Source organism: Oryctolagus cuniculus, chromosome 12 (genome assembly GCF_964237555.1).
Source record: "Oryctolagus cuniculus chromosome 12, mOryCun1.1, whole genome shotgun sequence".
Classification (NCBI taxonomy): domain Eukaryota; kingdom Metazoa; phylum Chordata; class Mammalia; order Lagomorpha; family Leporidae; genus Oryctolagus; species Oryctolagus cuniculus.
Window position 1 is genome coordinate 117,455,627 of NC_091443.1, and position 22,861 is coordinate 117,478,487.

Genomic DNA, 22,861 nt, shown 5'->3' on the forward strand with positions numbered 1-22,861 from the left:
AATCCCATAGAACAATTTAAATACATCTAGAAAAATCATGTGTAGGGGCCAGTGATGTGGTGTGGTGTGTAAAAGCCACCACCTGTGACACAGGCTTCCACATGTGCACTGATTGTAGTCCTGGACTATTCCATTTCTGATACACTTCCCTGCTAATGTGCCTAAGAAACCAATGAAAAATGGCCAAGTCCTTGGGCCCCTGACAGTGAGGTGGGAGACTGAGAAGAAGCTCCTGATTTCTGGCCATTGTGGCTCAAGTTCAGCCATTGTGGCCATTTGGGGTGTGAAGCAGTAGACCAAAGATCTCTGTCTCTCCCTCTCTCTGTAAACTCTGCCTTCCAAATAAAAAGAAAGCTTAAAGAAATTAGGTGTAGGGGTTGGCACTGTGGCACAGCAGGTCAAGCTACTGCCCGCACTGCCAGCGTCTCATAAGGGCACTGGTTTGAGTCCCAGCTGCTCCACTTCCTATCCAGCTCTCTGCTATGGCCTGGGAAAGCATTAGAAGATGGCCCAAGACCTTGGGTCCCTTCACTCCCTTGGGAGACCTGGAAGAAGCTCCTGGCTCCTGGCTTCACATCAGCACAGCTCTGGCTGTTGTGGCCATCTGGGGAGTGAACCAGCAGATGGAAGATGTGTCTCTCTCTCTTCCTGCCTCTCCTCTCTCTGTGTGATTCTGACTTTCAAATAAATAAATGAAGCTTTTTAAAAAATTAGGTGTAAAGAATCAAGTACCCTTATGATCCCCAGTCTCCTGAGATAAATATTTCTCTTTCAAGATTAATTTATTTCCAAGGTAGAGTTACAGAGAGAGAGAGATCTTCCATTGGCTAGTTCATTAGCCAAATGGCCACTACAACCAGAACTGGGCCAGACAGAAGCCACTGCCAGGAGACTCATCCAGGTCTCCCACATGGGTGCAGGGTCCCAAGGACTTGGGCCATACTCTCCTGTTTTCCCAGGTGCATTAGCTAGGAGATGAATCAGAAGTGGGCCACGAGGAATCAAACCAGTGCCCATATGGGTTGCTGCCATCACAGGCAGCATCTTAACCCGCTGTGCCACAATATCAGCTGTAAAGACAAGCATTTCTCATGACAGGCCATAACTAAACAATAAAGGAGGAGAAAATAGCTTATAAGAGATGGCTAGTTGTTGGAAAGGAGTCAATCAAATGGAAATTGTAAGAAGCTGCAGTTGAGAAGACGGTTGAAAATGTTATTAGAGGGGCCAGGCACTGGAGCGTAGTAGGCTAATCCTAGGAAAGAAGTGCAAGATGTGCTTGAGAATGGGGGACCCACAAGAAGCTCCTGGCTCCTCTTGGATTGGCTCAGCTCCAGCCATTACGGCCATTTGGGGAGTGAACCCATGGATGGAAGACATTTCACTCTGCCTCTCCCTCTCCATCTCTCTCTCTCTCTCTCTCTCTCTCTCTCTCTCAAAATTTTAGGCACTGTGGTATAGAAGGTTAAGCCTCCTCCTCAGTGCCAGCATCTCATGTGGACTCTGGCTCAGTTGAGTCCCAGCTGCTCTACTTCTGATCCAGCTCTCTGCTAATGCACCTGGGAAAAGCAGAGGAAGGTGGGCTAAGTACTTGAGTCCCTGCACCTGTGTGGGAGACTCAGCAGGCGCTCCTAGCTCCTGCTTACTGGCTCCTGCCTGACCCAACCCCCACCCATTGAGGCCATTTGGGTAGTGAGTCATTGGATGGAAGATCTCTTTTTTTCCTCTTTCTCACTTTGTATCTCTGCCTTTCAGATAAATAAATCTTTTTTTAGAAAGTTATTAGACTTTAAAATCAAATATTAAACACCTCTAGCAAATATTTATCATTATTTATATATTCTAAAAAAACTTTACTGATTTAACATAGGGGACTAAATCCTAGTTTTATTTATTTGAAAGACAGAATTCCAGAAAATAAAGCCAATGAGAAAGAGATTGTCTATCTGGTTCACTCCCCATCCATCTACAACAGCCAGAGCTGGGACAGATTGAAGCCAGAAGTCAGGGAAGTCCATGTGGTTCTCCCACATGTGTGGCAGGGGTCCCAGCACTTGGGCCATCTTCTGCTATCCCAGGCATATTAGCAGGGTACTGGATTAGAAGTGCAGCAGCTTGGACTCAAAAAAGCACTCTTATGGGATGCAGGTATGATAGACTGCATTTAACCGATGATTCTGCCCCCCACTTTGAAAATTTTTAATGTCAGGGCCAGTGTTGTGATGTATGGGTAAGGCCACCACCTGTGATGCTGGCATCCCATATGGGCACTGGTTCATATTGCAGCTGCTCTACCTCAGATCAAGCTCCCTGCTAATGGCCTGGGAAAAGCAGAGGAAAATGGCACAGGTGTTTAGGCCCCTGCTACTGATGTAGGAGACCTGAATGGAGCTCCAGGCTCCTGCCTTCAGTCTGGCCCAGTGCTTGATTATTACAGACATCTGGGGATGAACCAGTAGATGGAAGATGTCTGCCTCTGTCTCTCTCACTCAGCCTTTCAAATACATAAATAAATCTTTCAAAAATTCTAAACTTTGGGATGTTGACTTAGAATTATTTCTTATTGGGGCTGGTGCTGTGGCATAGTAGGTTAAGCCTCCACCTGCAGTGCTGGAGTGCTGGCATCCCATAAGGGCACTGGTTCAAGTCCTGGTTGCTCCATTCCAATCCAGCTCCCTGCTAATGACCTAGGAAAGCAGTGGAAGGTGGTCCAGAATCCTTTAGCCCCTGCACCCATGTGGGTGAGTGGAAGGAGACTCCTGGCTTCTGGCTTGATATCTGCAAGGTCCAGCCATTGCAGCCATCTGGAGAGTGAACCAGTGGATGGAGGACCTCTCTCTCTCTCTCTCTCTCTCTCTCTCTCTCCCTCTCTCTCCTTCTCCTCTCCCTCTCTCTGTTATTCTGATTTGCAAATATTAAAATAAATAAATCTTAAAAAATTATTTCTTATCCTTGGTAACTTACTGTTTAGTGAAAACTTAGCAGGTAACTTTGAACAGTTATATGTTAACAACTTATGAAAACATTTACCAAAAGGCCCAATGCCTTCTATATATTTTAAGAAGCCAAGAGTACATGTATTTAGAAAACTCTATCTTTTACACTTAGCAATTCAAAAAAAAATCATCCTACTGCAGAGTAGCCCTTGGTCTCTCTAGCTGCTACACTGCTTTATCTCTCTGCAGCCACTGTAAGTCAGAGATGCTCTTATCCCTGGGCAGGAAAACCTGAGGTTCATTACCTCATGTCAAATTGGATAGGGGCCCCAAATCAGTAATCCATCCCGTGATCACCTTGATGAGAGGATCTGGGTTGCGCATGGCACAAGCATCATGGGCCATCAGGAGTCGGATTCCCTTTGTACCCACAGTCATCCTCCTCACCTTGCACAGCTTGTACTGGGCATTCTCTTCAGTGTGTGTTCAGTTTGTATACCACCTCCAGCTCATGTCTGCCACCACATGGCTTCTGCTGTGATGTAGTGAACAGCAAGATGGCCCCTTGGTGTCAAAGATCAGGCAGAAATGCTCACCTGTTGGCTTGATGCTGATGTTTGCTCCATCTCACACATATCCATGAATCCAGCAAGGCTTGCAGCATCAGCTTGAACCTTGCTGTGGATTCTGACCCAGCACTGCTACATTATCTTCTCTACCTCCTCTCCAGTCAGTGAATACTTGAGTTTATATCTCAGGAAGATGAGGAGAGGGAGACATCCCTTAGGTTGCAGGGACCTGATGATGCACAAGGTGCCACAGCAAAGACCACCAATTCATTTTTTAGCAATTATACTTACATTGCCTTAGAAACTAAAACATTAGATAAGTATGGCTAATCTCTTAAGTCATGATCTTGCCAAAGAACAACTTTAAATTGGACTTCATAGGAAGCAATGAACATTGCATCATCTTTTCATCTATTGTTTGTGCTTAGGTGAAAATTACGTTGTGATTTTAAATCACACAAATAAGCACAACCAACTTTTACACATACAACAGTACACACATATAATGCATAGCATACATTATGGCACAGAAAAATATAGAAATCTCTGCAATTCTTTTTAAATCTTTTAATCAGGCCCTATGGCTCACCATGTGGGTAGCCAATTGTACAGATATGAATGTTGATAAGAGGAAAGAGCTTATTTCTACAAGCTGGCATCTTGGGGAAAGAAATATCTCTCTTTTTTTAAGATTTTATTTATCCATTTGAGAGACAGAGCCACAGAGAGTGGGAGAGCCAGAGATAAAGGTCCTCTACCAGCAAGACCACCCCCAAAATGGCCACAATGGCCAGGGCTGGTCTGATCCAAAGCCAGGAGCCAGGGCCTCCCCCATATCCCCCACACGGGTACTGGGTCCCAAGCCCCCCTGGGCATCTCCCACCACATTCCCAGGCCACAAAGCAGAGATCCAGAGCAGGAGAGGACCAACAGGGACATGAAATGGTACCCACATGGGATGGTGGTACTACAGGTGGAGGTCCAGCTCTATATGCCACAGTACAGCCCCAGAGAGAGAGAGCTCTTGATATAAAATGTAATATCTCTGTTACAGGTTAAATTTTTAAAAGATTTATTTATTTATTTATTTGAAAGTCAGAGTTACACAGAGAATGAGAGGTAGAGAGAGAGGTCTTTCATCCAAAGGTTCACTCCCCAATTGGCTGTGATGGCCAGAGCTGTGTCAATCCGAGGCCAGGAGCCAGAGATTATTCTGGGTCTCCCACTTGGGTGCAGGAGCCCAAGGACTTGGGCCATCTTCTACTGCTATCCCAAGCCATAACTGCTAAAGGGTTTCTTAAAGGACAAGGGTAGCTTCAGGGGAAGGTAAATAAAACAATGAGTCACCTTAATTGACAATATGTAAATGCCCAAGCTTTTTTTCTGATGAGGCCTCTTAACCAGGGGGCTCAGCATCAGTTGGGTGAAGGCTTCTTTGTTAACTGGGGCAAAAGTCCACCATTATACAAATGCTACTATTCCCCAGAGTAATTCAGGCAATATACAGTATCAGTAATTGATTTTTGCTATATAAAATGTGAAAAGGAAAAGGGAAGGAGGATGGCTTTAGTATGGTTAAAATTCCTTTTTAAAAGCTCCAATCAACTGAATATAATTATTTCCTCTATTGGTAACCTCAGTTAACCCTATTGTTCCTCAGTGGAAACCTGAAAACTTTACTTCAGCATTTAACTCGGAAAGCAACTCTAGTCCCAGTGATGGTACTGGACACTAACATACATAAACATAATTATATCTTCATTTCATATTCAGTAGGCACTCTGTTAGAGAAACATCTTTTATTGCATTATTAACTCTTGTTCCTCATAGTCAATTTTATCAGAGGCATCTGGAAATTTACAATAGATTTTTTTAAATTTTTTAAATTTATTTCACAGATGGTGAGAGAGAGAGACAGAGAAAAAGGTCTTCCTTCCATTGGTTCACCCCCCAAATGGCCACTATGGACAGCGCTGTGCAGATCCAAAGCCAGGAGCCAGGTGCTTCCTCCTGGTCTCCCATGTGGGTGCAGGTTCCTAAGCACTTGGGCCATCCTCCACTGCCTTCCTGGGCCACAGAAGAGTTGGACTGGAAGAGGAACAACTGGGACTAGAACTCGGTGCCCATATGGGATGCTGGTGCTGCAGGTGGAGGATTAATCAAGTGAGCCATGGCACTGACCCATACAATAGATGTTTAAGAGATCAGGGAGCCCCAAGGTCTCTGCTCTACTATTGGGTTGAGGTGTTAGAGTTGGATTGCTCTTGCCACCCCAAAAATGCTCCAAGAGACTTTCTCTCATGCAATTAACAAAGGGTAAGGTTTATTGATGATCCGACATGTCGGGGCCCCCGTCCCAGTACAGGCGAGCGGCCCCAAATAGTCTTGGGTTGGGGTTTTTATACACGTTTAAACAAAGAAAATCAATCATTGCATAGATCAGACAGAGGTATAGAGTAAACAATTGATACAGGTTAAGTGATTTTACAACCAGTTGATTTATGAATACAGGGAGTACAGGATATCGAGTAAGGGCCTGATTAGACCTCAGAGAACCATATGGCCTATACAGGGAGTATCAAAAAGCCTCCTATTGCCAAAAGGGAGGGCCACACAACAAACACAACAAGGTTGCAGGAACTGCCTTGATGATACCTAGGAATGCAGCTGAATGGCGATAAGGGCCATATGGTGGGGTCAGGGTTCCAGGAGGCAAAGAGATATACGGTGACTTCTTCTATCTTACTTAGGTGAAACTAAGGTTACGCTCACATTGGGGTAATTTACTGACTAATTAACTTTATAGAGGATGGCTATGCAGAGCAAGTCTAACGAGGTCAGGAAAGTTCACCAGAGGAGGTGGGGGGGAGCGGCTTTTAACTTTTTAACCCTACAGAGGTAGAACTGAAGCTTGGGCAGCCATTCTCCTGCATTGCCCAAAAGAGATAAACATTGGAATGTATTCTTTGTCCTTGAAACACAATTGGAGGGCCTGCACTGTGGCTGTGGCATAGCAGGTAAAGCCGCTGCCTGCAGTGCAAGAATCTCATATGGGCACCGGTTTGAGTTCTGGTGAAATTGGAGAAGACCCCCTAAATTTTACACTAAAATGTGGCCCCTTAAAGTTCCCTAGAAATGCTATCTAGGGTGCCACATGTGCTACTGGAATTTTGGGTGCCTTACGATTTCACCACGGGCTTATTACTAAATCCCCAATATTAATAAGCCCAAGAGGGTTCTTGCCTAATATTTAGAGGAGAATTCTAAATACCGGCACAGATAAATGAGGCAGCATGGTACATTTTAAGCTTTTATTTAGTGAGAAAAATACATAGGAGAGTGAGAGCTTTATTTAAGAGAGAGGTAAATAGGGGTTCATACCAAGCACCAGGAACCAGCCATGTGGATGAGCATCTAGGCCAGGAAGCCTAGAGCACATGGCCCAAAGGCCATGCGCCCTGGAGGTGTGGGGCTACAGCAATCCCCCTTCCTAGCAAGAGGCCAGGGAAAAAAAGCTGGCTGTGCCAAGGGGTGGCCCAGCTTTTAACCCACTTCCAAAGGAGAGTGGTTAATTAACCTGATTGGCTGGTGGGCATCCAGGTGTGGCCAGGTAGGGGGATGAGGTCACACAGCAGCGTGGTGAAGGCGTGGTCTTCCAGTTCATAAATCTGATCAATTTTAACCTGTATGCCTGCCTACTTCACTGGCTGCTCCATTTCTAATGCAGCTCTCTTCTATTGCCTGGGAAAGCAATGGAAGATGGCCCAAGTCCTTGGGCCCCTTGCATCCCTGTGGGAGACCCAGAAGAAGCTCCTGGCTCCTGGCTTCGGATCGATGTACCTCTCTGGCCATTGTGGCCATCTGGGGAGTTAACCAGAGGATGGAAGCCTTCTCTCTCCCTCTCTGTGTAACTCTGACTTTCAAGTAAATAAATAAATTAAAAAAAAAAAAAACTGAATTGGGTCTCACACTCTATTGTCTTCATACTCCACCCCTTACAGCCACCTGAAAGACCAGTTCCAGGAATTCCCCTCTGCTTGCTGCCCCCTACCTCACCCCCATCCCCCACCTTCCCTGGGGGTCAGGGCCTTCTGTCAGGTGTTCCATCATGGGCACATTGACAGTGGCAGTTGGTTACCCATCTCTACGGATTTATTTTCTCTGAATAAATTCGGTCTGGATATAAATTGGTACACTGCCTCCTCTCTATTCTGTGACTCTTTTCCTAACAGGACACCCTCCCCCCGCCTCTGCCTCTCTGTAATTCTGCTTTTCAAATAAAATAAACATTTAAAAATTCCACTTAACAACCACCTTCTCTTAAATTTAACACATATGCAGGCCATGCAATATTACAGTAGAACACCATTTTTTTCTTAGTCATAAGATCCTGACTATATCTTGCCCAATCAGCCACGATGCAACTCAAGGTGATTTTGGATGGAAATTAAATTGAACCACTCATATTTCACCAAAGAGGAAGAAATCCTCATACAAACAATCAAATGAGAACTCTTCCAAAAAATATCCAAATTTCCTCACAGGGAGGCTGAAGTAAAAATCTTAGAATCTGTCTCCCACACACCAGTATCACAAAAAATGACCTAAACCAGGTCCAAATGCCATGAGCCCAAAGAGCAGAGGCAGAAATTGCAGGTATGCCCCTGGTTCAACTTACCCAGTCTCTGAGCTGTTGACTCTAGGCACAAAGGGGAGCCATGGACTCCCTGCAAGGTAGCTAATGCACAGCAGGAAGATAAAAGAAAGTCCCAGAGAGAAAGTGCTCTCAGAAGCTGCTGGGATGTCCCCAGAGTCCCAGCTAAAATATTAGCTCAAGAGCAGCTCTGGGGTGGAGGTACAAGTGACCATTGCCCTCCTTACTAATGTGAAAGGGTTAAGCCACTTGAAAAATACATTCCAGGGGCCAGTGCTGTGGTTCAGTGGGTTAATGCCCTGGCCTGAAGCGCTGGCATCCCATATGGGCACCAGTTCTAGTCCCGGCTGCTCCTCTTCCCATCCAGCTCAGTGCAGTGGCCTGGGAAAGCAGTAGAAGATGGCCCAAGTCCTTGGGCCCCTAACCTGTGTGGGAGACCCCGAAGAAGCTCCTGGCTCCTGGCTTCAGATGGATGCAGCTCCAGCTATTATGGCCAATTGAGGAGTGAATCATTGGATGGAAGGCCTCTCTCTCTCTGCCTCTCCTCTCTGTGTAACTCTGACTTTCCAATAAATAAATATTTCCAGAAGGCAGCTACAGTCTTGGGAAAGAAAGTCCTCTCAAACCAAAGAAGCCTTTTGCTACCAAACTGTGCAGCACAGAGGATGTTTAAAGGGACAGGGGTAATTGGAGCACCAGGCTAGAAATAAAACAATGAGTCTATTCAATTGATAATTATGCAGATTTTCAGACTTTGTTCTGAGGAAGCTCCCACCAGCCAGTCAGGGGAGTCCAGGGTGTCAGGTGGGAGGTGCATTCTGCCTCAGTTGGGGGGAGGGTTCTCTGTCAGCTGGGTCAAAAGCCTGCCCTTCCAAATCATCTCCTTTTTTTCTGTAGGCTTCTGAAACTCTTCTGCAAATATTACTCACAAGATGAGGGGAATGTAGGGTGCTTTCATTAGGACTACCATGCTGTTGGAGGAGGGTGATTGGGGGTTTATAAAGAGGTTCTAAGGCAGGGGGTGCTGGTGTAAGGACTAGATGACCTAATGGGGAGTCCTTGTAAGAGTGGACAAGATGCTTGCTTCTCCCCAGGACCTGTCTATTAGCAGTTTCTAGCTTTATCATGAGAATATCGAGGAAGCAATGATCCCACCCTTCTGAGCTTCTAGTTTTATCATGAGAATAGAAAGAATTTGCCTATCCTACTATTCAGCTGGATTTTTGTTTTACAAGAGCAAACTAGACAGGATTTTGTCCCCAGCCTCTGATTGATTGTTAGCTGTGATTATTCTGCTCATCCAAATTGCAGTTAAAAAACTCCATCCATTTTTCAGGTTTCCTTCTCGTGGAGATTCCCTTATTGTAAGGTCACCACAAAACACACCAAACACTGGAGTAAGGGAAAGGATTTATTGACTAAAACGCAGCAGGCCAGAGGGGAGAAGCAAAGAAGGAAAACAAGGAGAAGGAGAATGTGAGAGATAGAGGCCAGGAGATGGAGAGAAAGAGGGAGAGAGGAGAGAGCTAGAGACAGAAGATGAGAACAGCTGAGAGGAAAGGGGAAAGGAGAGAAGGAAGCAAGACAGAGCAGAGAACCACATGTTCAGGAACAGCTCCTTTTAAAACTTAGCTGGAGGGCAGGCAGGGAAGCAGGAGCAGTGAATCCCATTAGAATGAGAGTGGAGCTTCACACCAGTGGTTAGGCCTTGAGGCCACCTGGCTTCTACTAATGGCCAAGAGGGGGGGCATACAGGCCACAGGTGCTGGGAATCCTAGACAGCGCATTCTCAAGCTAGGAATACAGGGACCAGAAGTGGGTCTGGGTTTGCAATGCCCGACCAGAGGGAGGGAGCCAGCCAGCTGAGGAGCAGCCAGGTCCATCCTCCCGGGCAGTGCCAAAGGAGGATTTGGGGGTGCGCTGTGCCAACCTTGGCTTGGCCGGGGGAGCCCTCCCAACTCTGTGCCTCCGGCCGTCCAGGCAGGCTGCAGGGTCGGGCTTGGCCGTGGGCCTATGGAGCTTGCTGCCCTGCCCGTGGGCGGGGCCTCCATGTGCCAGCCAGGTGGCACAGGGTTCCTGGGGCTGCGCCTTGTCCCGGCCCAAGGGAGGTTGGGGGAACCGCGGAGGCACAGAAAAATAGCAGGAATATACAGGCCACAATCTAATACCCCTGAATAGCAGCAAGTGACAGCAAAATACAGAGTGAAGGAGTCTGGAGAAACTAACAGCTTCATTTGATATTCAGGTGAAACTCAGTCCTGTATTAATAATCAGTATGAGCTACAACTTCTTGCATGTCATGTTAGTGTGTGAGACTTTTGTAAACTAGTTGTGCCCAGTGAAAACTGTTAGTAATTACATATACGGTCTAGATAAGTGGTGAGCATGCATCACAATAAGGAGTAAGATTAACTCAATCTTAAAACCATGAAGTTCCCAAAAGAAAAACAATAAAATAAATCAAGGGGCTGGCACTGTGGTGTAGTAGGTAAAGCTGCTGCCTGCAGTGCCAGCATCCCATATGGGCACTGGTTCAAGTCCCTGCTGCTCCACTTCCAATCCAGTTCTCTGCTATGGCCTGAGAAAGCAGTAGAAGATGGCCCAAGTCCTTGGGCCCCTGCACTCATGAGGAAGACCTGAAGAAGCTCCTGGCCCCTGGGTTTGGATTGGCACAGCTCCAGCCATTGTAGCCAATTGGGGAGTGAACCAGCAGATGGAAGACCTCTCTCTCTCTGCCTCTCCTTCTCTCTCTGTGTAACTCTGACTTTCAAGTGGAGGGATAAATCTAAAAAAAAAAAAAGATACAGACTAGCTGAATGTATTAAAACACAAGATCCATTTTTTACTGCCTGTAATAAACACATCTCGGCTACAAAGATACATACAGACTTTGAAAGTTAAAGGATGGAAAATGATATTCCATGATAACAAAAAGTAAAAAAGAGAAATATTATCCATGATAATATCATGCAAAACAGACTTTAAAGCAAAAACTATTGAACAAGACAAAGAAAGGCATTTTGTATTAATGAAGGAATCAATCCAACAGAAAGATAAAACTATGGTAAATGTATATGTACCCAATGCCAGGTGCATGATTGCTTTTCATTTTTTTATGATTCATTTATTTATTTGAAAAGCAGAGCTACAGAGAGAGAGAGAGAGAGAGAGTTCTTTCATTTGCTGGTTCACTCTTCAAATGGCCAGTGGCCAGAGCTGAGCCAATCAGAAGCCAGGAGGCAGGAGCTTCTTCTGGGTCTCCCACATGGATGCAGGGGCCCAAGGACTTTGGCCACCTTCTACTGCTTTCCCAGGCCACAGCAGAGAGCTGGATCAGAAGTGGAACAGTGAGGTCTCAAACCAGTGCCCATATGGAATGCTTAACCTGCTTTGCCACAGTTCCAGCCCCAATGCCTGATTATTTAAAAACCAAGGTTAATGGATCTTAAGAGAAACATTGACTTCAATCCAATAGTAATGGGCGACAGCAATATCACAGTTACATCAATACACAGGACAACTAGACAAAGAAAAATCAAAGAAGACAACTAATCTACACTATGGACCAAAGTGACAGAATTGACATATACAGAACATTTCATCCCATAGTTGCAGAATACACATTCTTATCACCAGTGCATGGAACTCCTTCTAGGACAGATCATATGTTAGGCCATAAAGCAAATCTCAGCAAATTAAAAGAAAATGAAATCATACCATGTATCTTTTCTGACCACAATGGAATGAATCTGAAAATTAAGAACATAAGAAACTCTAGAAAGCATGCAAGCACATGGAGTCTGAACAGCCTGCTCCTGAATGAACTGTGGGTCATAGAAGAAATCAAAAAGTAAATAAAAAATTACAGGAAAGAAGTGAAAATGACAACACACATGTCAAAACTTATGATATACAGCAAAAGCAATTCTGAGAGTTAAGTTTATAGCAATTAGTGCTTACCTCAAAATTGGAAAAGGATCAAACAAATGATTTAACAATCCATTCAAAACCTAGAAAAACAATAAACCAAATCACAAGTTAGTATGACGAAAGAAATTCTTAAAATTAAAGAAGAAATAAAATTGAAACAAAAAAGAAACAAAAGATCAGTGAAATGAAGAGCAATTATTTTTGAAAAAATTAAAATTGATGCACCACAGGCCTAAATAATTTAAAAAAAAAAGAGTGGAGAAGACACATATTAATAAATTCAGAAATAAAAAGGAAATGTTAGATACCACAGAAATAAAATTCATCAGAAATTATGAAAAAAGCTATATGCCAACAAATAGGGAAATTTAGAAGAAATGGATTGATTCATAGACAGCACAAACTACCAAACATTGATGCATGAAGGCACTGAAAACCTAAACAAAACAATAAACAAGATGGAGACTGAATAAGAAATAAAGACCCTCCCCACATAGAAAAAGCCCAGGACTGGATGGTAACATGCTGAGATCTACCAAACTTTTACAAAAAAATGAATTCCAATTCCTCTCAATCTTTTTCAAACAACTGAGATGGAGGAAATTCTCCCACACTGCTTCTATGAGACCAGCATAACCTTAATTCCAAAACCAGAAAAACATACAACAAAGAGAATTATAAACCAGTATCACAGATGAACAAAATATGATTGTTCACTTGGGCCAAGTGGTATCCCTGGTATGCAGGAATGGTTCAACATATGCAAATTAACAAATGTGACACATCACAATAACAAATAGAAGAATGAAAACTGTTTGTTTATTCATCCTGAGAGAGTGTTGTATTTTATCAAATGGTTTCTGCATCTATTGAGATAACCATACAGGTTTTTTTAGTTATTCTTTTTTTTTAAGCTTTATTTTATTTATTTGAAAGACAAAGTTAGAGAGAGGCAGACACAGAGAGATCTTCCATCTGATGGATCACTCCCCAGATGGCTGCAATGGCCGAAGCTGCACCGATCTGTGGCACAGCAGGTTAAAGCTCTGACTTGAAGTGCTGGCATCCCATATGAGTGCCAGTTCAAGTCCTGGCTGCTCCACTTCCGATCCGACTCTCTGCTATGGCCTGGGATAACAGTAGAAGTGGCACAAGTCCTTGGACCCCTGCACCCTTGTGGGAGACCCAGAAGAAACTCTTGGCTGTTGGCCAGGAAATGCAAATAAAAACCACAATGAGGTTACACCTTACCAGAGTTAGAATGGCTGTCATACAAAAAATATGAAGCAATGACTGCTGGTGAGGATGTAGGGGGGAAAAGTTCCCTAGTACACTTTTAGTGGGAATGTAAACTAGTGCAACCTTTATTAGAGGCAGTATAGCGATTCTTCTGAAATCTGACAGTATATCTACAATATGACCTAGCCATCCCACACTGTGAATGTACCCAAAAGAAGTTAAATTGGCATATTAAAGCTACCTGTATGCCCATGTTTATTACAGCTCAATTCATAATAACTAAGATATGGAATCAACCCAGATGCCAATCAAGTAATGACTGGATAAAAAAATATGGTATCTATGCACTATGGAATACTACTCAGCCACAAAAAAGAATGAAATTCTGTCTTTTGCAATAAAATGGATGCAACTGGAATCCATCATGCTTGGTGAAATAAGTGAGTCTCAAAAAATACAAATATTGTATGTTTTCCTTGATATATATTACTAATATACAGAGTATAAAAGCTGTAATGTGTAGGAGCAAAATTTGCATTTTGAGATTATTGTTTATAACATTTTCTTTACTCTCAAGGAACAGTGGTTTTCTTCTACATTCTATTTCTTGAATCCTTCACTTTGTGGAGGGTCAAACATGATTATAACATAAACTGAAAGTATGTCTTGTAAAAATTAAAAGTAAAATCATAATGGAGGGAAGAAGGTTGGGAGCCTGAGCAGGAGAGGGTAGGATAGGAAGTATCAATTTGTTCCTAAATCTGAATATATGAAACACATGAAATTTGTTCACCTTATATAAATAAAAAATTAAAAATAAATAAATTTTTTTTTTGCTCTTCTCTTTTTTTTTTTTTTTTTAAACTTTTATTTAATGCATATAATTTTCCAAAGTACGACTTATGGATTACAGTGGCTTCCCCCCCATACCGTCCCTCCCACCCACAACCCTCCCCTTTCCCACTCCCTCTCCCCTTTCATTCACATCATGATTCATTTTCGATTATCGTAATATACAGAAGATCAGCTTAGTATACATTAAGTATGGATTTCAACAGTTTGCTCCCACACAGAAACATAAAGTGGAAAATAATAGATGATTTTTTTAAATGATGATGAAATCAGAGCAGACCTATTGTCATGTTTAATCCCAGTGAGAGTCAAGTTGGGAATTGATAATTTCTTTTTTTTTTTCTTTTTTTTTTTTTTTTTACAGAGGATCAGTTTAGTATGCATTAAGTAAGGATTTCAACAGTTTGCACCCCCATAGAAATACAAAGTGAAATATATTGTTTGAGTACTCGATATAGCATTAAATCTCAATGTACAGCACATTAAGGATAGAGATCCTACACGAGGAGTAAGTGCACAGTGACTCCTGTTGTTGACTTTACCAATTGACACTCCTGTCTATGGCATCAGTAATCTCCCTATGCACCAGTCATGAGTTTCCAAGGCTATGGAAGCCCTCTGAGTTCTCCGACTCTTATCTTGTTTAGACAAGGTCATAGTCAAAGTGGAGGTTCTCTCCTCCCTTCAGAGAAAGGTACCTCCTTCTTTGATGACCTGTTCTTTCCACTGGGATCTCACTCGCAGAGATCTTTTGCCAAAGTGTCTTGGCTTTCCATGCCTGAAATACTCTCATGAGCTTTTCAGCCAGCTCCGAATGCCTTTAGGGCTGATTCTGAGGCCAGAGTGCTATTTAGGATATCTGCCATTCTATGAGTCTGCTGAGTATCTCACTTCCCATGTTGGATCACTCTCCCCTTTATTTACTCCATCGGTTAGCGTTAGCAGGGACTAGACTTGTCTATGTGTTCCCTTTGACTCCCAGTCCCTTCACCATGACCAACTGTGAACTGAAACTGATCACCTGGAACAGTGAGATGGCATTGGTACATGCCACCTCGATGGGATTGAATTGGAATCCCCTGGTATGCTTCCAACTCCACCACTTGGGGCAAGTCAGCCTGAGCATGTCCCAAATTATACATCTCTTCCCTCTCCCATTCCCACCACCATGTTCAACAGGGATCACATTTCAGTTAATTTTCAACACTTAAGAATAACTGTGCATCAATTACAGATCTAAACCAGTCATATTAAGTAGAACAGATAAAAAAAACTACTAAGAGGGATAATGTATTAAGTTGTTCATTAACAGTCAGGGCTATGCTGATCAAGCCACCATTTCCCATAGTGTCCACCTCACTCCAACAGGTTTCCCTCTTGGTGTTCAGTCAGTCGTCACCGATCAGGGAGAACATATGGTATTTGTCCCTTTGGGACTGGCTTATTTCACTCAGCATGATGTGTTCCAGATTCCTCCATTTTGTTGCAAATGACTGGATTTCGTTGTTTCTTACTGCGGTATAGTATTCTAAAGAGTACATATCCCATAATTTCTTTATCCAGTCTATCGTTGATGGGCATTTAGGTTGGTTCCAGGTCTTAGCTATTGTGAATTGAGCTGCAATAAACATTAGGGTGCAGACCGCTTTTTTGTTTGCCAATTTAAATTCCTTTGGGTAAATTCCAAGGAGTGGGATGACTGGGTCGAACGGTAGGGTTATCTTCAGGTTTCTGAGGAATCTCCAGACTGACTTCCATAGTGGCTTGACCAGCTTGCATTCCCACCAACAGTGGGTTAGTGTCCCTTTTTCCCCACATCCTCGCCAGCATCTGTTGTTGGTAGATTTCTGCATGTGAGCCATTCTAACCGGGGTGAGGTGAAACCTCATTGTGGTCTTGATTTGCATTTCCCTGATTGCTAATGACCTTGAACATTTTTTCATGTGCCTGTTGGCCATTTGGATTTCCTCTTTTGAAAAATGTCTATTGAGGTCCTTGGCCCATCTCTTAAGTGGGTTGTTGGTTTTGTTTTTGTGGAGTTTCTTGATCTCTTTGTAGATTCTGGTTATTAACCCTTTATCTGTTGCATAGTTTGCAAATATTTTTTCCCATTCTGTCGGTTGTCTCTTCACTCTCCTGACTGTTTCTTTTGCAGCACAGAAACTTCTCAATTTGATGCAATCCCAATAGTTGATTTTGGCTTTGACTACCTGTGCCTCCCGGGTCTTTTCCAGAAATTCTTTGCCTGTGCCAATATCTTGAAGGGTTTCTCCAATGTTCTCTAGTAACTTGATGGTGTCAGGTCGTAGATTTAGGTCTTTAATCCATGTTGAGTGGATTTTTGTGTAAGGTGTAAGGTAGGGGTCTTGCTTCATGCTTCTGCACGTGGAAATCCAATTTTCCCAGCACCATTTATTGAATAGACTGTCCTTGCTCCAGGAATTAGTTTTAGATCCTTGATCAAATATAAGTTGGCTGTAGATGTTTGGGTTGATTTCTGGTGTTTCAATTCTGTTCCATTGGTCTATCCATCTGTTTCTGTACCAGTACCATGCTGTTTTGATTACAACTGCCCCGTAGTATGTCCTGAAATCTGGTATTGTGATGCCTCCGGCTTTGTTTTTGTTGTACAAGATTGCTTTAGCTATTCGAGGTCTCTTGTGCCTCCATATAAATTTCAGCACCATTTTTTCCAGATCTGAGAAGAAGGTCTTCGGTATCTTGATTGGTATTGCATTGAATCTGTAAATTGCTTTTGGGAGAATGGACATTTTGATGATATTGATTCTTCCAATCCATGAGCATGGAAGATTTTTCCATTTCTTGGTATCCTCTTCTATTTCTTTCTTTAAGGTTTTGTAATTTTCATCGTAGAGATCTTTAACGTCTTTGGTTAAGTTTATTCCAAGGTATTTGATTGTTTTTGTAGCTATTGTGAATGGGATTGATCTTAGAAGTTTTTCCTCAGCCATGGCATTGTCTGTGTATACAAAGGCTGTTGATTTTTGTGCATTGATTTTATACCCTGCTACTTTTCCAAACTCTTCTATGAGTTCCAATAGTCTCTTAGTAGAGTTCTTTGGGTCCCCTAAATACAGAATCATGTCATCTGCAAAGAGGGATAGTTTGAGTTCTTCCTTCCCAATTTGTATCCCTTTAATTACTTTTTCTTGCCTAATAGCTCTGGCTAGAACTTCCAGAACTATATTGAATAGCAGTGGTGAGAGTGGGCATCCCTGTCTGGTTCCAGATTTCAGTGGAAATGCTTCCAACTTTTCCCCATTCAATAGGATGTTGGCTGTGGGTTTTTCATAGATTGCTTTGATTGTATTGAGGAATGTTCCTTCCAAACCCAGTTTGCTTAGAGTTTTCATCATGAACGGGTGTTGTATTTTATCAAATGCTTTCTCGGCATCTATTGAGATAATCATATGGTTTTTCTTCTGCAGTCTGTTAATGTGGTGTATCACATTGATTGTCTTGCGCACATTAAACCATCCCTGCATACCAGGGATAAATCCCACTTGGTCTGGGTGGATGATCTTTCTGATGTGTTGTTGCATTCTATTGGCGAGAATTTTATTGAGGATTTTTGCATCTATGTTCATCAGGGATATTGGTCTGTAATTCTCTTTCAGTGCTGCATCTTTCTCTGGCTTAGGAATTAAGGTGATGCTGGCTTCATAGAAAGAATTTGGGAGGACTCCCTCTTCTTCGATTGTTCTGAATAGTTTGAGAAGAATTGGAGTTAGTTCTTCTTTAAACGTCTGGTAGAATTCAGCAGTGAATCCATCTGGTCCTGGGCTTTTCTTTGTTGGGAGGGCCTTTATTACTGTTTCAATTTCTGTCTCAGTTATGGGTCTGTTTAGGTTTTCGATGTCTTCCTGGTTCAATTTAGGCAGGTTGCATGTGTCCAGGAATCTATCCATTTCTGATAGGTTTCCCTGTTTGCTGGCATACAAGTCCTTGTAGTAATTTCTGATGATTCTTTTTATTTCTGTGGTGTCTGTTGTTACATTTCCTTTTTCATCTCTGATTTTATTGATTTGGGTCTTTTCTCTTCTTTTTTTAGTTAGTTGGGCCAATGGGGTGTCAATTTTGTTTATTTTTTCAAAAAACCAGCTCTTCGTTTGGCTGATTTTTTGTAATGTTTTTCTTGATTCAATCCTGTTGATTTCTTCTCTGATTTTAATGATTTCTCTTCTCCTACTAGATTTGGGTCTGGTTTGCTGTAGGTTTTCTATATCCTCGAGGTGAATTGAAAGCTCATCTATTTGGTGTCTTTCCAATTTCTTGATGTAGGCACCTATTGATATAAACTTTCCTCTTAACACTGCTTTTGCTGTGTCCCATAAGTTTTGGTATGTTGTGCTGTTATCCTCATTTACTTCCAGAAAGTTTTTGATTTCTCTTTTGATTTCTTCTATGACCCATTGTTCATTCAGGAGCATGTTGTTCAATCTCCATGTGTTTGCGTATGCTCTAGGGATTCCTGAGTTACTAATTTCCAACTTCATTCCTTTATGGTCTGAGAAGCTGCATGGTATGATTCTAATTCTTTTGAATTTGCTGAGACTTGCTTTATGGCCTAGTATGTGGTCAATCCTAGAGAAGCTTCCATGTACTGCTGAGAAGAATGTAAAATCTTTAGCTGTAGGATTGAAAGTTCTGTATATATCTGTTAGATCCATTTGGGCTATAGTGTCGTTTAAATCTACTGTATCCTTGTTGATCTTCTGACCGGATGATCTGTCTATTTCTGAGAGTGGAGTATTGAAGTCCCCCAGTACTACTGTATTGGGGTCTAAGTCTCCCTTTAAGTCCGTTAATAAATCTTTTAGATAAACTGGTGCCCTGTAGTTAGGTGCATATACATTGATAATTGTTATATCTTCCTGTTGAATTGATCCCTTAATCATGATATAGTGTCCCTCTTTGTCTCTCTTAACAGTTTTTGTGGTAAAGTTTATGTTGTCCGATATTAAGATGGCTACGCCCGCTCTTTTTTCATTTCTGTTGGCATGGTATATCTTTTTCCAGCCTTTCACTTTCAGTCTGTATGGATCTTTGTTGGAAAGATGTGTTTCCTGTAAGCAGCATATAGATGGGTTTTGTTCCTTAACCCAATCAGCCAATTGGTGTCTTTTAACTGGACAGTTCAGGCCATTCACGTTCAAAGTGACTAATGATAAGTGGTAACTTTGCCCTGCCATTTGCCAAAGATAAGTTCTAATATATGCTTTGAATTCCCTGTGATCTTTTGCTGTGAGGTTTCCTTCCTTGGTTTCCTTCCTTTACCTTCTTTCATATTGATGACCGTGTTTCTGTGTTTCTGTGTGTAACACATCTTTAAGCATCTTTTGCAGGGCTGGACGAGTGGCAACAAATTCTTTCAATTTCTGTTTGCTATGAAAAGTCTTTATTTCACCTTCATTCACAAATGATAGCTTTGCAGGATATAATATTCTGGGCTGGCAGTTGTTCTCTCTTAGTACCTGGGCTATATCTCGCCATTCCCTCCTAGCTTTTAGAGTTTCTGATGAGAAGTCAGCTGTGAGTCTGATTGGAGATCCTCTGAGAGTAATCTGACGTTTCTCTCTTGCACATTTTAGGATCTTTCTTTATGTTTCACTGTGGAGAGTTTAATTCCAACGTGTCGTGGTGAGGATCTCTTTTGGTCGTGTTTATTAGGGGTTCTGTGGGCTTCCTGTACTAGGATTTCTCTGTCCTTCTCCAAACCTGGGAAATTTTCTGCTAATATCTCACTAAAAAGGCCTTCTAATCCTTTCTCCCTCTCCATGCCTTCAGGAACTCCTAGAACCCGAATGTTGGTTTTTTTAATAGTATCCTGAAGATTCCCGACAATATGTTTCAGATTTCTAATTTCCTCTTCTTTTCTTTGGTCTGACTGTATCCTTTCCTGTTCTCTGTCTTCTAAGTCCGATATTCTCTCTTCTGCTTCACCCATTCTGTTTGTAAGGCTCTCTATTGTGTTTTTCATTTGATCTATTGAATTCTTCACTTCAGTCACTATCACAGTTTCCTGTTGTACTAGTTGTTTTGTTTCATTTTGATTCCTCCTTAATATTTCATTTTCACGAGAGAGATTTTCTATCTTGTCCATTAAGGATTTGTGTAGTTCCAGAATTTGTTTTTGAGAACTTCTTAATGTTCTTATCAATTTTTTGAGATCTGCTTCTTGCATTTCTTCTATGTCATCATCTTCATAATCTTGAATTGGGGTGTCTTTTTCATTTGAGGGCGTCATGGTGACTTCCTTGTTTTTATTACCTCGGTTTTTGCGTTTGTTATTTGGCATATTGGAGATATTTGGTTTCTTCACTGTGGTGCTTTTTCTTGTTATACTATGACTCTAGATTAAGTGGACTATCTGTTTTTGATGGAGCCTTAGGGCTTGAGATGGGTGTGGCCTGAGAGCTCTGTTTGGTGTGCCAAAGGTGACACTCCCAGGTTAGGCGTGGTAAATCTCTCTCTCTCTTTTTTTTTTTTTTTTTTTTGATTCAAAAGGGAAGTAATTCCGCACAGCTGAATGAAGTTGGAGGTAGTTAGCAGGCAAATGATATACCCACAGGAGCCAGAGATCGGAAGCTCTTTCCCAAGATCCCCACAGGGAATCTGTTCGGCCCTCAGAGTGGGCTCAAATTCTCCTTCAGCCTCCCACTGGGTTGCCAAAGTTACGGAATTGTAGCGTCTCTGGAGAGTGCTCACGTGAATTCCGTGAGTTCTCTCCCCCACCGTCTCTTTTTTCACAGTCTCAGTTCAGTAGCACCACAAATTTACTAGGTCCTAATCTCCTGTTAATTCGCCCCGCCCAGAGTCAGGGTTTTCTGCTAGGCTCAGGGCCGGTGCAGACCTGAGGTCGCTCTGCTTATGACGTATGTCCAAGATGGCGCCTGCTCTTTGTCTTGCTCGCCCTTGAGAGGTGAGCGGAGAGAGAGAAACCCGTGTCCGTACTAGTCACCCTTTTTTTTTTTTTTCTCTCTCTCTCTTCCAGTTAGCCTTGTGAACTTCCCCCCCCCCCGGGGGGTCGTTCCCTCTAGTCTCCTCTCTCCGCTTGCCTGCCGGTGTCTCGGGCTATTGAGGTTCGGCTCACCTCGCGTTCCAGCGCTGGTGTGTTGAGTCTGCCGCTGATGTCCCAAACTGTGGGCTCCCACGCTGTCCACGCAGGTCCGCTGTGAGTCACGCGTTCCGGAAGAGTTTCTTCTGCTGTTTCCTCCCCTACTCTTCCTTGAACCTGCAGTATCTCCACTTTTATTAAACTATCTCTCCCCAGACTATCAGTGTGCTCCCTTCCTATTCCGCCATCTTATCTTGCTCTTCTCAAAAATAAATAAATTAAAGCAATCAAGAGAACAATTCAATTTCAAAAGCACCAAAGGTAATAAAATACTTAGGAATAAACTTAACCAAGGAAATAAAATACCTAAACATTGAAAACTATAAAAGATTACTGAAATGAATTAAAGATCACACAAATAAATGTATATATATACACTCTGTTCATGGATTATAAAATATATGTAATAAATCAATGTTCCTAGTGATCTACAGATTCATATCATTCTTCATAATATCCCAATAGTTATTTTTAGTCAAAAATTTAAAAAACTATACAGAAAATTAATATGGAATGTCAAAGTATTTAAATACCCAAATATTCTTGAACATAAGATCAAAGTTAAAGGCCTCACATTCTCTTAATTCAAAAGCAAATGTAATCTAAACAGTGTGATATTTGAACAAAACCAGACATACAGGCACAGATTTGGTCTCAGTTGAGAGTCTGGGTAAGATATCTGCATTGCATACTGCAGTGTTTATGTTCAAATCTCACCTCTGGCTTCTGAAACCAGCTGCCTGCCAATGGAAAATATGGGAGGCTGTGGGAATGGAACATGTAACTGGGACCCTGTCACCCACATTGGAGGCCAGGATTTGGTTTCCAGTCCAGACCTGTCATTGCAGACCTATGCAGAGTGAACCAGAAGATAGGGGTTCTAGCTCTCTCTGCCTCTCAAATTAAAAAATAAAAATATTAAGTGTAAATATTTAATGTAATAATCAGAAAATCAAGATTTGAATACCTCATCAATAAAGAAAAAAATTGACTAAATTCAATTTATGATTAAAACCCCAAATAAACTGTTAACTGAGGCAAACTTCCACCACAGAAATGGCACCTATGGGAAATTTACAATAAACTCTTGTAAAATGGGAATAAGACTGCTACTTTTTTTTTTTTTGACAGGCAGAGTGGACAGTGAGAGAGAGAGACAGAGAGAAAGGTCTTCCTTTGCCGTTGGTTCACCCTCCAATGGCCGCCACGGCCAGCACGCTGTGGCCGGTGCACCGCGCTGATCCGATGGCAGGAGCCAGGAGTCAGGTGCTTTTCCTGGTCTCCCATGGGGTGCAGGGCCCAAGCACCTGGGCCATCCTCCACTGCACTCCCTGGCCACAGCAGAGGGCTGGCCTGGAAGAGGGGCAACCGGGACAGAATCCGGCGCCCCAACTGGGACTAGAACCCAGTGTGCCAGCGCCGCTAGGCGGAGGATTAGCCTAGTGAGCCGTGGCGCTGGCAAGACTGCTACTTTTAACACTTCTATTCAACAGTGTAGTGGATGATTCTACCAAAAAAATGAACAAAGCAATAGAATAAAGCT

At 42.5% G+C, this 22,861-nt stretch overlaps 1 long non-coding RNA gene across 1 annotated transcript in view; it reads right to left on the reverse strand.

Annotated features, from left to right (window-relative positions):
- Positions 1-1,900: 1,900 nt before the first annotated feature.
- LOC127485564 (uncharacterized) overlaps positions 1,901-22,861 on the reverse strand; it is a 35,277-nt gene continuing 14,316 nt past the window's right edge. The window contains exons 2-3 of the long non-coding RNA XR_011381185.1: positions 12,120-12,169; positions 1,901-3,734 (exon numbers count right to left, since the gene is read on the reverse strand). This is a non-coding gene — a long non-coding RNA (uncharacterized lncRNA). The remainder of the gene's footprint in view (positions 3,735-12,119; positions 12,170-22,861) is intronic.